The 16,274-nt window shown below is 42.0% G+C and overlaps 1 long non-coding RNA gene across 1 annotated transcript in view; it reads right to left on the bottom strand.

Moving 5' to 3' along the window:
* The window catches only part of LOC308614328, a 236,911-nt gene that overhangs the window by 73,053 nt on the left and 147,584 nt on the right, over positions 1-16,274 (bottom strand). Inside the window, exon 2 of the long non-coding RNA XR_014015379.1 lies at positions 11,643-11,690. This is a non-coding gene — a long non-coding RNA (uncharacterized lncRNA). The remainder of the gene's footprint in view (positions 1-11,642; positions 11,691-16,274) is intronic.

Here is a 16,274-nt window from a genome sequence, read left to right as displayed (position 1 = left end):
AGGCTCACCCTCATTGTAGTATTTATTGCAGTGCTGAGCACGTCCGCCTGTGTCCTGGGAGCTTTCCAAGCTGGGAGGCTCCGACGAGCCAGAAGGACTGTGTGTCTCATCTCTGCATTACCAGTGCCTGGCACAGAGCAGGGTATCAATAAACGTTCAGTGAATGGATGAATTTATAACTTCTGAGGAGGCCTCTCTGATTATTAACAGATCCCATATTTGTAGAAAATTTTGTTGCGAAACTGAATTTTTGTCAAAAATGAATCAGAATGACTTGCCTGACCCAGGGCTGATGCTAAAAAGCTTTTCCTCCCACATCACAGCCAGCAAAGGAAGGCCAGGCACTGGAGAAAAATCCCAAGACTCTCTGGGATTCTCATGATATTGGGTTCATCCCAATCTAGTCCAAGAAGACATGTTCTGTTCTTCACTTGGAGTAAGGCATGAAGTGATCTATCTCTATAAGTCTTCTCAGGACCTCACTCGTGACATTTATCCTTCAAAACTGTCACCAGAGCTATGTTCTTTCAATTGAGTCCCTTCTAGGAGGACACCGTAATAACCGTACATTTATCTGTTTGTGGCTTCCTGAAAGTCTGTTATGATGCAGGCAGAACAAATCTATTTCCACACTGTTCAGTAGCCTTCCCCCCACTCTTTTGGCCCACTGCTATTTTTAAAAAATATATAAGGAAAATATTTTAAATATAATAATTAGTAATTATAATAATGACATAAATAATTTTCGTGACAGACACAGCTAGGATACACACACACTACTATAATATATATACAAATGTGTGTGTGTGTGTGTGTGTGTGTTTACACAGTAGGCCCTTGGTACCTGCAGAGGATTGGTTCCAGGACATGCCCCCAGCAACGGATACCAAAATCCACGGATGCTCAAGCCTTCTATACAAAAGGCATAGTACAGTTGGACCTCCAAATCCGTGGATGCAGATGGCTGACTGTATATGCTAAAAAACTTTATATATTTTAAAAATCTCAGAAAGTCCTTACAATAACAATACCGTGTTAGTTCTGTTCACCAATTCAATTCAATTGATGGCGAATCTGAGGCTCACTAACTCCCACTGTCACACAAATAATAAGCGGTGGCATGTGGATCAGATCTCAGACCTTCCTATAGCCCAAACCCCACTCTTTACACTAAGCTTCACCAGTAAAGCCACAAAGCTGCCCCCACCCTGTTAGGTTCTTAACGTATCTTTTAAAATTCATGCAATCCCCTCCCAACCTTCCAGGCTCCCAAATAATAAGTAACCAAATAATAAGATTGTCTCCCAGGGTGAGATTCCATCTGCGCGATGAAGGGTGCACACCTAGGGCTTTGATTTAATTCTCTTGCACTAAACTGATTAAGTGCAGAGCAGTTTAGAATCTTTTATAATTTTATTAGATTAGATCATTAGATTTCAGAGATGAAATGAATGGAAGCCTGACCTGAGACTAAAACAGCCAAATCCAGCTGCATGGAAGGTTCCTCAGGGCTAGCTTTCAGGACCCAAACACTCAATAATACTGCAAAGCATGACACTCTGAACAACAAGGATAAAATTTCGATATTAAAATAACTTTTATGGTGCCAGGAAATACAGTGACATGCCTTTGTCTTGAAGCAACATGCTTTTGCTTTAGTGAAACCATAGATTATCGATTCTCAGACTCGGGAACACTGTCCTAATGGACTTGGTCTCGAGTTATATTACTACTCCAGCCATTAACTCAAGCAGCTAAAAGCAAATGACTTCATCTCCTTGTGCCTTATCTCCCTTGAACCTTTCCCGAAGAATTTAGAAAAATGAGGGCGTTCAATTAAGAAAACATTTGAGCCCACATGTAAAAGACACAGTAAAATGGAATGTGTAGCCGCTTCTTATGCTTCTTGCTGGATTCTCAGGGTCAGAATTCCTTGGGCAAAGCCCCTTTTGTAATATTTCAACAGACACAAAAATAGCATCAGGTGCATATCACACCTGGCTCAGTCCTGAGACGGTCATTCTTCTCTGTCTCTGTACTCGTTCTTGAGGTCCTATAAAATGTTCAAAACTGACCACATGGGAGTTCTCTCCCAGGCCTCTAATTTCTAGCCCTAATTCCTCATCCTGTCCTGAATTTTACATCTCCAGTTAACCATGGAATATCTCTACTTGGATATAAAAATTAATAATCCAAGCACTGCTTTGCCACCCTCCTCTCCCAATTTCTCCTTCCATCCATGGTACCAGGTTCTCCAGGCTCAGAACCTCATCCTTTTTCGCCTCCCACATCAGATCAGTCACCATGTCCTGCTCATTTTTGTTGCTATTGATATCTCCCTATTTCTTTCTTTTTTTTTTTTTTTTTTTTTTTTTCTTTTTGCGGTATGCGGGCCTCTCACTGTTGTGGCCTCTCCCGTTGCGGAGCACAGGCTCCGGATGCGCAGGCCCAGCGGCCATGGCTCACGGGCCCAGCCGCTCCGCGGCATATGGGATCCTCCCAGACCGGGGCACGAACCCATATCCCCTGCATCGGCAGGCGGACTCTCAACCACTGCGCCACCAGGGAGGCCCTCCCTATTTATTTCTTTAGTTCCACTCTTAATCCAGGACTCTTTACCTTATCTCTAATTTTTTGGCAGTTGCCTTCCACCTCATCCAGATGCCTCTGAATTTTCTCTATATTATTCTACACATAGATCTATAAGAAAGAACTCTCCTCTTGACTGTCATATAAACTCTGATTTCCATTATGGGGCCTTGCACTCTTTTATCTGTTCTCCCTACTCCATTACCCTCACAAGTTTCTTCTGCATGTTACAACCTTAACATGGGCCCTGTCCTCCAGACAAGCTTATTTGTGTTCTGACTCCAATATACTGCTTGCTTGTTCCTATTATTGGTATTCCAAAAGAATTAATTGAATCAAAGAATGGATGGATGGATACACAGAATGGGTGTATATGCCCAAACCTGAACTCTCCTCTACTATCTCTGTCCCTCACCACAATAATCAGAGCAAAATACATTCATAAAGTCTTTGGACATGGATCATCTTCACAGACTGCTGCTACTCAGAATTGATGTTATTCTTCCCTGGGTTCCTGTCTCAGACATATGATTTGCAGTTTCACATGTGCGTGTTCTCCTTCCTTGTGGCAGAGATTGCTAGCTCTTTACCAAACCCAGTTCCTCTTCTTGTATGTAACTGGGCATATAACTGGACTACATTTCCCAGCCTCCTTTGCAGTTGGCTAGGTGTAGCCATGTAACTACTGGACGATGAAATGTGAGTGAAAGCAATGCGGGCCACTTCCAGGCTGTGGAAGCTTAAGACCAGGTTGTACCTCTCCATGCTTCTTTTTCTGTTTCCTCTGGGGTGGGGAAAAGCAAAGAGCAAGTGGCTTTGGGAGTCAGGTGTTGAAGATTGAAGAGTTGCCACCAGCCTGGGCCCCCAAAGAGAAGAGTTAGCCACTAACCTGGAACATTTCCCTGGATGAGAGTATAAAAACTTCTGTATTTCTGGGGCCACTGAAATTTTCCTGGATCTTGTTACAACAGCTCAGCCCTCTCTAAATAATTCATTCCTCAACTGGATCACGAGTGCCCTGAGTAGCTGCAGCAGCATGAGCAGTCAGGACTACACCTGGATGTGAATCAGAGCTGCAGAAACACCTCAAGTAGGACTAGATAATCCAGCTGAAGGTATAAAGCAAGGTGGACTAGGCTGAGCTCTGGGATTCCTCCTAAGTGTGGATGTAGCTGAATCACGGACAAGGAAGAAGACATCTTAGAAGAATTAATGTGTGATCAGTGCTGGAGACTGTTGAGGCAGAAGCTTGGAGAATGGATTAAAATAGCACCAGGGATCATTCTCACTGGGTTTGGTTCTATTGCTAAGTTTGTAAAGAACATTGGGCTCTGATCTAGAAGAGCATGGCTTTTCTTCTAATCATACCGGGTAAATCTTTCAGAGTCTTATTTCTGCAGGTTCATGATTATTTCCTTATCTGTGCCATCTCCCAGGGATAGCACAAGGTTGGACTGAAATAAAGTCTTCTGAGTCCCTACAACAGGACGGGCTAGAGGCCTGAAAGCTGGGTTTGGGGGCAGGGCTTAAACTCCATTCACATTGCCAGGACAGCTCAGGCCAGGCGAAGTGGCAGAAGGCTAAAGAAACTCTGTTCTGGACCCCTGGATTAGACCCCCTTCCAGAGGATTGAGGGTACACAGGAAGATCTGAGGCTGGGGAAGGGGTGCACTGGAGAAGCATGTTGGCATTGTGCCAAGGCAGAGGAGAAAGCAATGGAGGTAGGATGGGTCTTTAGGTCACTAAGGAACTGAAATGTGTAGATTTCAGGTTCATTCATTGGAAAAACAATTATACAACATCTTTTAAGTTCCAGGAACTACAGATGTAGAATTTTGATGCTGCGTAAGCATCTAAAGAAGCAGTGTACCCATTTTTAAAATAAAGCTAAATGGAAACCAAGAGCAGAGTGTATGGCCATATCTCTCTACCACAAGGTCTTCCTTTGTTGAAATTGTTGAAATTTTATACAAGTGTTTTGGCTGGGCTACTTTGAAGTCCCCATCTTGAACAGTCCATGGGTAGGAAGGGGATGAGGTAGGGAAAAGCAGCAGCACAGGTAAAAGCCATGATCTATGGGTAAGAGGCATCCCCAACCAGGATGTCAAGGTGTAATTATAAGCATAAGAGTCTCTAATGTGACAGCTGGAAGAGCGGCAGATCAGAGAGCTAAGAATTGCTCTTGAATGAAGAGTCTTCTTACTGCAGGAACTTGTTTAGCAACATGAAATCCAGACTGGGCTGATGGACAACATCATTCCCTGGTCAAAAAGCCAGGGGTTCTGATATCCTCAGACCAAAGCTGGAATTTAATGACAAAGCCTTGGCTCTCCAAGTCAGAAGCCAGGCAGACATTTGTCTGGAAGTTAAGAAAGAAGACAAAGAAGGGTCATTACACGTGACCAGAGCCAGCACAAAAGGATGCTTGGTTCCCTCCATCTGTTATTAGGTCCCAAGTGAAGCCTCTCTTGCCAGCAATGTTCCCACAAGATCAAGTCATTCAGTTCTGTAACGAGCTTATGTCAGGTTATAACTTACGGCCCATACTGAATTTAGATGCTCTATACCTACAGTGTGTAGAGACATCTTAGATCCCCCAAATTTGTATGAGTAAGGCCGATAATGCTTTCTTCACTGCTAGAAAAACATGCTCTTGGGAAAGGAATCATTAAACTCAACCACTCAAAGGGAAGTGACTTTGATAATATGATGTAGTGTTCATTCTAGGGATGTTTATACTTTAACCAGCCATGAGAAGTCTTTATCTCAAAGAGTCAATCAACCAGGTTGAAGAACTGGGAGATCAACGTAAGTCTAATAACTAGGCTCTCCGACATGTTCACCTTTCACCAGATAGGCATATGTAGGGAAGGGCTGAGGTGAGGATTTATGGGATTTTATGTATGGAGAAGAGCAGTGAAATAGAAGTTAAGGACGAGGGTCTATTCCTACCTTCAAGAGTAAATAGCTGTAGGACAATGTCCAAGCCATTTAGCCTTTTTGTAACATATACTGCATAAAATAAGAATAACAATACTTTTTGCTCTTACATGGGTATTATGAGGATCTAATGAAGTGCTAGGTGTGGATAATTTTACTAAATATATATGAACACAAAACATATTATTGTGCTAATGCTGCCAGCATGGGAGTGTGTGTGTGAATTTGTTAAACAGCAATGTGGAAAGTAACACAATGCTTTATACTCTACACAGTACTTTACAGTAACAATTCTCAGCTTGTACCCCACCCCACCCAAGCAGCAGCAGGTGACTCTTCCCACCAAGGAAACAAAACACACACAGATGTACTGAGACACGGAACATGCATGTAGGACAGCAAACTCAGGTTAGAGAGAGAGCTGCCAGGCCAAGGAACAGATCAAAGTTAACCCATGATAAATGAGTAAAATAGTCAGACAGGGATTTATTGAATCTATGCTGTTAATTTTTTAAAAATAGCCTCCCACAAAAATAACTGACAAAATCTTGCTATTGGGTTAGCCAAAAATGGTTCGGGTTTTTCCATAACATCTTGCAGAAAAACCCAAACGAACTTTTTTGGTCAACCCAATACTTAAAGTAAACTTTAGAAAGCAGAAATAGGAATAACCCACAGATATCAGCAAGTGATTTGAAACAAGGATGCTAATTCCAGGGCAGACATTCTGGTGAGATGTGATGGAAACCAGGAGTATGATTCATGGCCTGAAATAAAGTGTAATTAAGGAATGGGTGCCTTGTCAGTTTCACTAGCTGACTACTCCAGAGAAGGACGGCCACAGCTGTGCCATCCATGGTGTGAGATAAGTAGCATTCACAGCCTGCTTTGGTGCCACCACAGTGCCAGGTTGGAATATTGACAGCCAGGACCTGGGGCTCGAGAATGAACCTAAAAGGAGGGGGCAGCTGAGATGCCCCAAGGTGCCTGAGAAGACAACTTCCCTTCAGCAGTACTGTGAGTTTACTCCTCCCCAGATGAAGGTTGGCTGGGGTCCCAGTGATTTCCTGGGAGGGGCTGCACCAGACACTATGGAGACCCTCATTCCTTAGTGCACACCAGGCTGGTGTGGTCTCAGGAAGCAGAGTGCTTGTGTATTACAAGAGAACAACTCTCCATTTTAGAGTTAAAGAAAAACTTAAGGAAGTGAGTGACTGCTTTCCATAGCCTGCTTGCACCCTGCATGTGCTTCACAACTTTAAAAGCAACTGGAAGGCAAAAAGTTAATAATAGTTAAACACTCAGACAGAGTTGGAAATGGATTACTTTTGTTCCTTAGAGTCTGTGTAGCCAGCTTATGTCTTTCTTTAGCAAGGGATGAGGACCACAGAAATTGCAAAAGAAAGCTTCTAGAGAGCAGTACTTGGTGAGCTGTAATACGTTTACTTATGAATTAGCCTTTAATCAACAGTTAATATTAATTAATAATTCATAAGCTGCTCTTCGCATAGAAATGACATAATTATGTCTCTGATTCAACCCAAAGTGTCCACTGAAGAATGTGTAAAATGTTAATTAGTAGTGAAAGGCAGTTAGGAAAAAATTTCTTTTAATTATGTAATAATGCTCATTACAATGGGTAATCAACAAAACTGCCAAATTAGTCCTCTGGTGGCATTTTTCTATATATAGCAAATAAACTTTTGTTTGAAGAAAATGTGTGTTTGAATAGACCGATTTTGAATTGCTTTCCTGAAAGGAGCAGCAGTAAATCCCAGAAACAGTTAGAAATGATCTTGTAATCCTTCAATTCTGTGAGCCAATAAAGATGGGTCAGATAAAGGAAGGAAAAAAGCCCCAAGTATTCCTCCAATAGTTGAACAAATGCTCAAAACTTCCCCTGATTTGAACAAATGTGATATTATCTTTTGGAGACCTCAGCTGTTTCTGAAAGAGTTCAGGTAGCAGAAGCATTATTATAAACAGGGTATTAATGCAGCACCTATTGAATACAGAACATCAAAGAAAGAGAAAATGTGATCCCTGCCTTTTATTGATAAGACCTCAAAAACTGAGTCTCCATCCATCCTACATGTGTGAGCTCCATGGCCAAGAACTCACCAAACACATATTCATGAGCAAAGATGCAACTTCATCCATCATTCGTCATTCACTCATTCATTCATTCTGCCAAAACATACTGATTGCTTTCCGTTTTCAGGCCCAGTGCCAGAACCACAAAGATGGCCAAAGCATGACCTTTGCCCGCACAGAGCTCTCGGAAGTAGTTTGAGGAGTAGGTCTGAGGTCTGAAAATCGAACCATCCTAGGCTCCCATACATTGTAGCCCCATCCTCACCACGTCATAGCCATGTGAAGTTGGGCAAATAACTTCCCTAAGGCTCAGTTTCCTCATCTACAGGAGGATGATTTTATCTACTTTGTGGGGTTCTTTAAAGGTTTCAATGGGTTAATGATGTAAAATGCTCAGCCCGTGCGTGGCAGAAGGCAATGCACAAAGACTGCCTCTTCTTTATCCTTCATGTCTTGGGTGGTGGTGATTTGTCAGCTTCAGCTGAATTTAATACACCTTATGATATAAAGACATTTAAGGAATGTCTACGGAACTTAATTCAAATTAACCAACATTTGTATTAAGTGCTGCCCTAGATGCAGGGAATATAAAGGGGAAAGCTCTAATCCCTCCTGCCAGGACTGTCAAACCTACTTCTCCTTGTCCTGGGCCTTGCGCTCGCACTTTCCACCCATCCTACTTGTCCTCATCCCTCCTAGGACTTTGCCTCTATTAGGTCGTCATCTGTGATCAGTTCTCTAGTCCTGAGTGCATCTCTCTGGCCACTTCTATTCCTCCTCTCCACAAACCCCCAGGTCCTGACCTCTGCTGCCCATCAGAACCTCTGCTCAGGGCTGCAGAGGCCAGACTCATAATGCTCCTGCAGGGGCTCAGGTCAGACTGTCCTAACCGCAATGAAGAGAGTGGAAATTCACTCCCTCCCCCACCTTACCATAGTCCTTTCCATCAGGAAGCAAAAGAACACAGCTCTGCAGACCCTGGCACTCCAGCCGGGAGCAGGAAGTACAACCCTTTGGTCATCCCACTCTGGCTCAGCCTCTGAGGGTCCCCTTCCAGCTCACTCCCACCAAACAAGTGCCCAGTTGGCCCTGGAAGAGTTGCAGAGCCTTCAGGCTCACCTCCAGATGAGCGCAGAGCTCCAGCAACTGAGTGGGGGCAATTGAGAGGTCTTGGGCACTTTCTGATATTCAGTGGCTCAGAGTGCCTGGCCCACAGAGGGTGCTTAATACGTGTAGAATGTACAAATGCATGAATCTGATATGTAAGCCACCTGCTGTCTACCAGCCTGTCCCAAAGCTGGGTATGACCAGAGCTTAATCACCCAGCTTAAGCAGACTTTCTGAGACCCACTCTGCCAGGAGGCTGTCAACTGTCAGACTTCATGGCTCTAGCAGAGGCACTGAATCATCCTGGGGCATATGAGTCATGACAAATGCCTAGACCCTGAACTGGAATGAGATGATTCTGCCATGGTGGACATGGTCCAGGTTGGATCAGGGATCCATCCAGGAGCAGCTTGCCCGGGCTGAAATGTATGAATCCATGCCTAGAGTAAGCAACTGATGCTGCTGAGATATCCTTACCATAGTTTCCTGCTGCCAGGACATCCCTAGTTTAAAAAGGAGGATCACAGCAATCCCACTACTGGGCATATACCCTGAGAAAATCATAATTCAAAAAGATACGTGGGGCTTCCCTGGTGGAGCAGTGGTTGAGAGTCTGCCTGCCAATGCAGGGGACACGGGTTCATGCCCCAGTCCAGGAAGATCCCACATGCCGTGGAGCGGCTGGGCCCGTGAGCCATGGCCGCTGAGCCTGCATGTCTGGAGCCTGCGCTCCACAACGGGAGAGGCCACAACAGTGAGAGGCCCGCATACCGCAAAAAAAAAAAAAAAAAAAAAAAAAAGATACGTGTACCACAATGTTCATTGCAGCACTATTTACAATGGCCAGGATATGGAAGCAACCTAAGTGTCCATCAACAGATGAATGGATACAGAAGATGTGGCACATATATACAATGGAATATTACTCAGCCATAAAAAGAAACGAAATTGAGATATTTGTTGTGAGGTGGATGGACCTAGAGTCTGTCATACAGAGTGAAGTAAGTCAGAAAGAGAAAAACAAATATGCTAACGCACATATATGGAATCTAAAATAAACGGTATGATGAACCTACTGGCAGGGCAGGAATAAAGATGCAGAGGTAGAGAACAGACTTGAGGACATGGGGTGGGAAGGGGAAGATGGGACGAAGTGAGAGAGTAGCACTGATGTATATACACTACCAACTGTAAAAGAGATACCTAGTGGGAAGCTGCTGCATAGCACAGGGAGATGAGCTCAGTGCTTTGTGACCACCTAGAGGGGTGGGATAGGGAGGGTGGGAGGGAGACGCAAGAGGGTGGAGATATGGGGATATATGTATATACTTATAGCTAATTCACTTTGTTACACAGCAGAAACTAACACAACATTGTAAAGCAATTATACTCTATTAAAGATATTAAATTTAAAAAAATAATAAAAAAATACAAAGGAGGGTCAGGGACTGTACATAAAAACCAGGAGCTGGGCATGAGCCCAGGGCAAGTGCAGAAATACTCTGAGGTTTGTTACATCTCAGCCAGTTCTCCTACCTGCCCTCCTCACCCAGAAATTGCTTTTTAAAATAGATATAATAAACAGTGAAGAATAGATTGGATAGACAGACGGATGGATGGTGGTGGATGGATGGATGGATGGATGGATGGAGATACAGAGGGAGGGGGTTTTAATTCAAGATACTTTCCCAGAAGTATTAGCATTTCAAAAGAGAATATAAACTTTTACGATGGGAAAGCCTCTATATGGAAATCCATGGGACAGCCCAATTGCCAGCTACGTGGCAGCCAGCCCTCAGACACAGGTTTTCTAATTCCAAGTCATCATCCCAGGCTGCACTTATATGTGGCATTATAGCCTTAGGGAAATAAATACGGATAATTAGCTACTCCTGCTTTTAAAAATTCATTCCAAGACACAAAACTTGCTATAGAACCAAAGTTGAGATAATAATTTGGGGACAATGATGATAGCATTCAGACAATGGAGACAGGAGACAACATGACATTTTTTGACTCATAAAACCATTTTCCTATTACCCAAATCCAGTTTAAGTCCACACAACAGCTGCTGATGGTGCTGTGTAATTCCCTAGAGGTACCTTCTCCTGAAGAGAGAAATTTAAACCACGGCATCAAATCCTGGTCAACTGTGGCCATCAGCAATGACCCTGAGGCTAATCAGATCTCCATTCTCTATAAGTAAAGATGCCCAGAAGTGCTGGATATGCTTGGGTGGCCTCCTCCTGGAGCTACATTCATTTTGAGGCTATAAAACCACAGCAACCATTTCTATAAAATTTGGATAATTCCAGTTTCTACGCTATTGGTTTTCATTAGGATGGCTCACACATCAAAACTAGCTGTAAAATATTAAATGAGCAGTAAGGACAGATTCTTCCACGATAGCCACCTCAGTGTTCACCCTGGGGTCACTGTAGGTGCTGAGTTCCAGGCATGGCAATAGGAACATTTCTGCTGTCCCTCTATGATCACTAGCCATATGAACTTGGGATGCTGGTTGGCTCTGCAACTCAGATGTTAGCTGGAGTTTCACAGCTACTTCAGATCTACATAAGATGGATTTACAACCTTTACCAAAACCCAAAGCCCTGTCCGCAAAATTCCTCAGCTCCCATAGGCTTATATTTCTATATTATCCTTCACCATAAATTTCCTGCTTCTGCTGAAATTTTGTTTTTCACTTGGCATCCCTTGATCTCATCTGGAATTCACCCAAACTTGGTACCCACTCTCCAAAATCCGCAGCTTCAAAACAAGTTCAAATAATTATTATTAACAACTAAGATTTATCGGGTGCTTACTGTATATCAGACTCTATTCAGAGCACTTATGTGTATGTTTTCATTTGATCATCCCAACAATACTTCAAAAAATATCCAGAATATTACCTGTAGCAGAATCAAGATCTGGGGATCACAGGAAAGTGGCACCACATTCTGCACAAAAGAAAAACAACTTATGATTGTCTTGGTCTGTCTGGCTTCCCTGGTCTTCAGTTCTTCACAGGCTCTATCTATCCCCTGTGGCAAGCCCTCCTTGCAACCTCATCTTATTGGCTTCTACTGTCTCCCATCATAAATTTCCTTCTCACTTATTCTGTCTGGTATTAGTCTAGGAATCTTATCTTATGCAGGGAAATCCTGCTTACTTAGAGCACCTATTTCCAAATTCTCCTGTACGAAATGATTGTGGTGCTCAGCAGAACAAGGTGATTCACCCTGCACAGTGAGGACTTCGCTGAGAAGGCAGCTGGGATTATAAAAATCAGGTTTGGCTGATACTTGTGTTATGGTTCTTACTTGTTGTTATTATGACTGTAATCCCCAGGAAATCAAACCAAACATCAGGAATAGAACTGGACTCATTTGTGGACAATCACTTTTAAGATTTTTAGTTCAAATCTTCTGCATTGATAGTGCATTTTCATGTTCTAAATTCAAAGAGTTCAAAGGATATATGGTGAGAAGGCTCCCTTCCACCCTGGTCCCCCAGCAAGTGAGTTCTTTTCCACTGAGGGGAATAAATTTTACCAATATTTTGCATATATTCTAGGGATACTTTAGGCATCTACAAACACCCTTTTAAATTTCACCCTTCCTCTTTTTATTACAATGGCTTTAAAATGGTAGCACGCCATGCCACTGTCAGGCACTTTGCTTTTCTCACTCAACAATAGCTCTCAGAGGTCATTCCACATCAGTATGTAAAGAGTTCTTCATTCTTTGTTACAGCTGCATAGTATTCTCTTGAGTTCCATAATGTATATAAGCAGTCCCCAAAGTGGGGATATTTAGGTTGATTTCAATGTTCTGCTATTATAAACTATAGTTCAGTTAATAACTTACACATATATCATGTCACATATGTGCAAGGGAAATGGCTTTTGGAGAAAACGATCATGAGAGAAGTGCTGTAGAGAGAAACGGAACCTATCTACAAAGCTACACAGACGCAAAGCTACTAGGTCTCTTACACTTCACAAAAGAGGAGTGCCATCCAAGCGTGTTCCCTCAACTCCCTCCTCTCCCTTAGCATCTTCACTCATTTCCTGCTTCCCTCCAGTCTCAGAGGAAGGCCTGCTGCATCAACGATGCCTTTTTCCATCAGTTATCCTCCCTCTTTTGCTTGCTACCTCAATCCCTCCCTCTGAATTCGTTCCTTCCACTCAGCCTACAAATATGCTAAGTCTGCCAAGCTGAAGACAACCAACCAACCAACACTTCACTGACTATTACCTCTTGGTTGTCTAGTCCAGTTTTTTTAAGTTAGTATTTGTGGAGCACTCATTACGTGTCAAGCACTATTCTAAAATCTTTACATGGATTAACTCATTTAATCCCTGACAACCCTATAAGGAAGGTACAAAATTATCTTGCCCAGTTTTTGTTTTTGTTTTTAATGAGGAAATAGGCACAGAGAAGTTAGGTGACTTGCCCAAGGTCACACAGCTAGTATATGGCAGAGCCAGGGTTTGAACACAGCATCCTTGCTCCAGAGTTCACAAGCTTGATCACTACACTGCCCTTTGCCTGCACACTTCTCAATAGAGCCATCTCCATCAGTATGTCTGCTTCCCACCTCTGACTCACCCCTTAACCCTCCATTCTTACTTAACTAACTTCTAACCTTGCTATTCTACTTAAACTCTTCTGGAAAACTACCAGTGACCTCCTGAGAACCAAACCTAAAGAATCTTATTTTACAAATGTTATTTTCTAGTCATTATGCCAAGCAAATAGAAAAAGTACAAGATGACACAATTTTTACTCTCAAGGAGCAAAGAGTTTTGTACATTAGAAAAGGCAATCACGACACAGTGTGACCTGTGTAAAAATATAAATGTGCACAAGATACAGAAGAGTGTTTACCCCACCCTGAGTGGTCCAAACATGCTTTGTGAAAGAGGTGGCACCTGAACAGCATTTTGAAGGGTGAATAAGAATTTTCCAAGCAGACAAAGGTAGAGACAGTGTTCCAAAAAGATTGCAAAGGGCAGATACTGTTTGAAAGGCTCAGGTTCAATGTCGTGGGGAATAAGCAACAGTTGACTCTAAGAAGATGGGAACAGGAGGGTGGGACTGATTGATAGACGATATGGTGGGAGAAGGGGCTGGAGAGTCAAGAAGGGCCATAAACGCAGAAGAAATAAAAGCAAAAGTAAACAAATGGGACCTAGTTAGACTTAAAAGCTCTTGCACAGTGAAGGAAACCACCAACAAAATGAAAAGACAACCTACAGAATGGGATAAAATATTTGCAAATGATTAGACTAACAAAGGGTTAATATCCAAAATATACAAGCAGCTCACACAACTCAATATCAAACAAAAACAAAAACACATACACACACAATCCAATCAAAAAATGAGCAAGACATGAATAGACATTTTTCCAAAGAAAACATACAGATGGCTAACAGGCACATGAAAAAATGCTCAACATCCCTCATTATCAGAAAAATGCAAATCAAACCCACAATGAGGTATCACCTCACACTGGTGAGAATGGCTATTATCAAAAAGTCTACAAATAGCAAATGTTGGAGAGGGTGTTGAAAATAGGGTACACACCTACATTGTTGGTGGAGCCAACAGTGGAGTAGCCACTATGGAAAACAGTATGGAGGTTCCTTAAAACAAAAAAAATAAACAACTAAAAATAGAACTACCATATGATCCAGCAATTCCACTCCTGGGCATATATCTGGAAAAAATGAAAACACTAATCCAAAAAGACACATGTTCCTCTATGTTCATAGCAGCACTATGTATAACAGCCAAGGCATGGAGGCAACCTAAGTGTCCATCAACAGATGACTGGATTAAGAATGTGGTATATACATAAAATGGAATATTACTCAGCCATAAAAAGGAACGAAATACTGCCACTAGCAGCAATGTGGATGGACCTAGAAAATATTATACTTAGTGAAATAAATCAGACAGAGAAAGACAATACAATGTGATATCACTGATATGTGGAATCTAAAAAATAATACAAATGAATGTTTATACAAAACAGCAATAGACTCACAGACATAGAAAACAAACTTATGGTTACCAAAGGATAGGGGGAAGGAACAAATTAGGGGTATGGTATTAACAAGATACTATACATAAAATAGATAAGCAACGAGGACTAACTGTACAGGGGACTATACCCAGTATCTTACAGTAACCTGTAACAGAATATAATCTGCAAAAAAAATGAATCACTATGCTGTATACCTGAAACTAACAAGAGGGAAGGAGCCAGCACTACCTCAATCCTCCCTATTTAACTCAATCTCCCTTGGAACTCTTGTGCCTGCTATAAGCCTAGTTCATGCTCTTTTCATAACTGTTATAAAAATATCCTAACTGGTTTCTCCATCTCCATTCTCTCTCCTGCTGGTAGGACATATGTCCCATTCCTACTCAATTATTGCTATGATTTCCCATGGTCTTGTGAACTTGCTTTGATTCATATCTGGCATTTCAGACTTGGATTCATAATTTGAATCCAAGTCCCTTCTATCTTATCCTTAACCTGCTCCTCTCCCCACCCTCCATTCCAGTTCACCCTTATCCACTCTGAGAGCATTTCTACTAAACATGCCCTCTCCATTCCCATTTCCCTACAGTATCTCCTCCAGAGATCCTTCTTCCTGGACCCGCACTTCTCCAGGAGCAACTCATTCCTCTTCTAGACTCATGTAGTGTTTTATCTGTACCTCTCTTTTGGTCTTTTTGGCAATATAGTTATTTGTGTATTTATTCAACATTCAACGAGCATTATTTAGAATCTATGATGTGCCAAGCCCTGTGCTAAGTGCTAACTAAGTATACAGTGGTAACCAAAACAGGGTGCAGGGCAATTTCACACCCTAAGGAACACTTGACAATATCTAGAGACATTTTTGGTTGTAACAATGTGGGAAAGAAGGTGCTATTGACATTGAGTAGATAGAGGCTAAGGATGATGCTAAACAGCCTGCAAGGCACACAATAGCCCTCACCCAACAGAGAATTATCTGGCTCCAAATGTCAAAAGTGATGAGGTTGAGAGATTATGTACAAAATGCACAGGGGCGGGTGGGGGTGGGAATCTGTTTATTGTTTAGTATAACATCCTCCAAAACACCCAACATAGTGATTTGATAGATAAGCAGCTCCTAATTATTTTTAGGAATAAAATATGGTACCCTTAGGATCTAGAAAAGGGGTACGTTTTAATTAGAAAAAACAATAAGAAATATTAATTTCAGAGGGGAAATCATAGCCTAAACTTCTCTGTTATGCGTATGGTAAATTAAGTTAGTATTTTATGTTCCACTGTTGTGTTTTCTTCATTATAATATTTATCATGTAAATCCACCAACTTACATAACTCACTGGGAAAGCAAGGGATTAATTAAGCAATTTCAAGATGCATAAGTACATTAATATTAACAAAATATATGTGGTGGTGGAGGAACACATTAAGAGACATAAATCAAAGATAATATAGAACAAACTTACTAGTGGAAAACAGGCTTGCAA

Source organism: Mesoplodon bidens (assembly GCF_964165515.1).
Source record: "Mesoplodon bidens genome assembly, chromosome: 3".
Taxonomy (NCBI): Eukaryota; Metazoa; Chordata; class Mammalia; order Artiodactyla; family Ziphiidae; genus Mesoplodon; species Mesoplodon bidens.
This window is presented reverse-complemented; position numbering and strand designations above follow the sequence as displayed.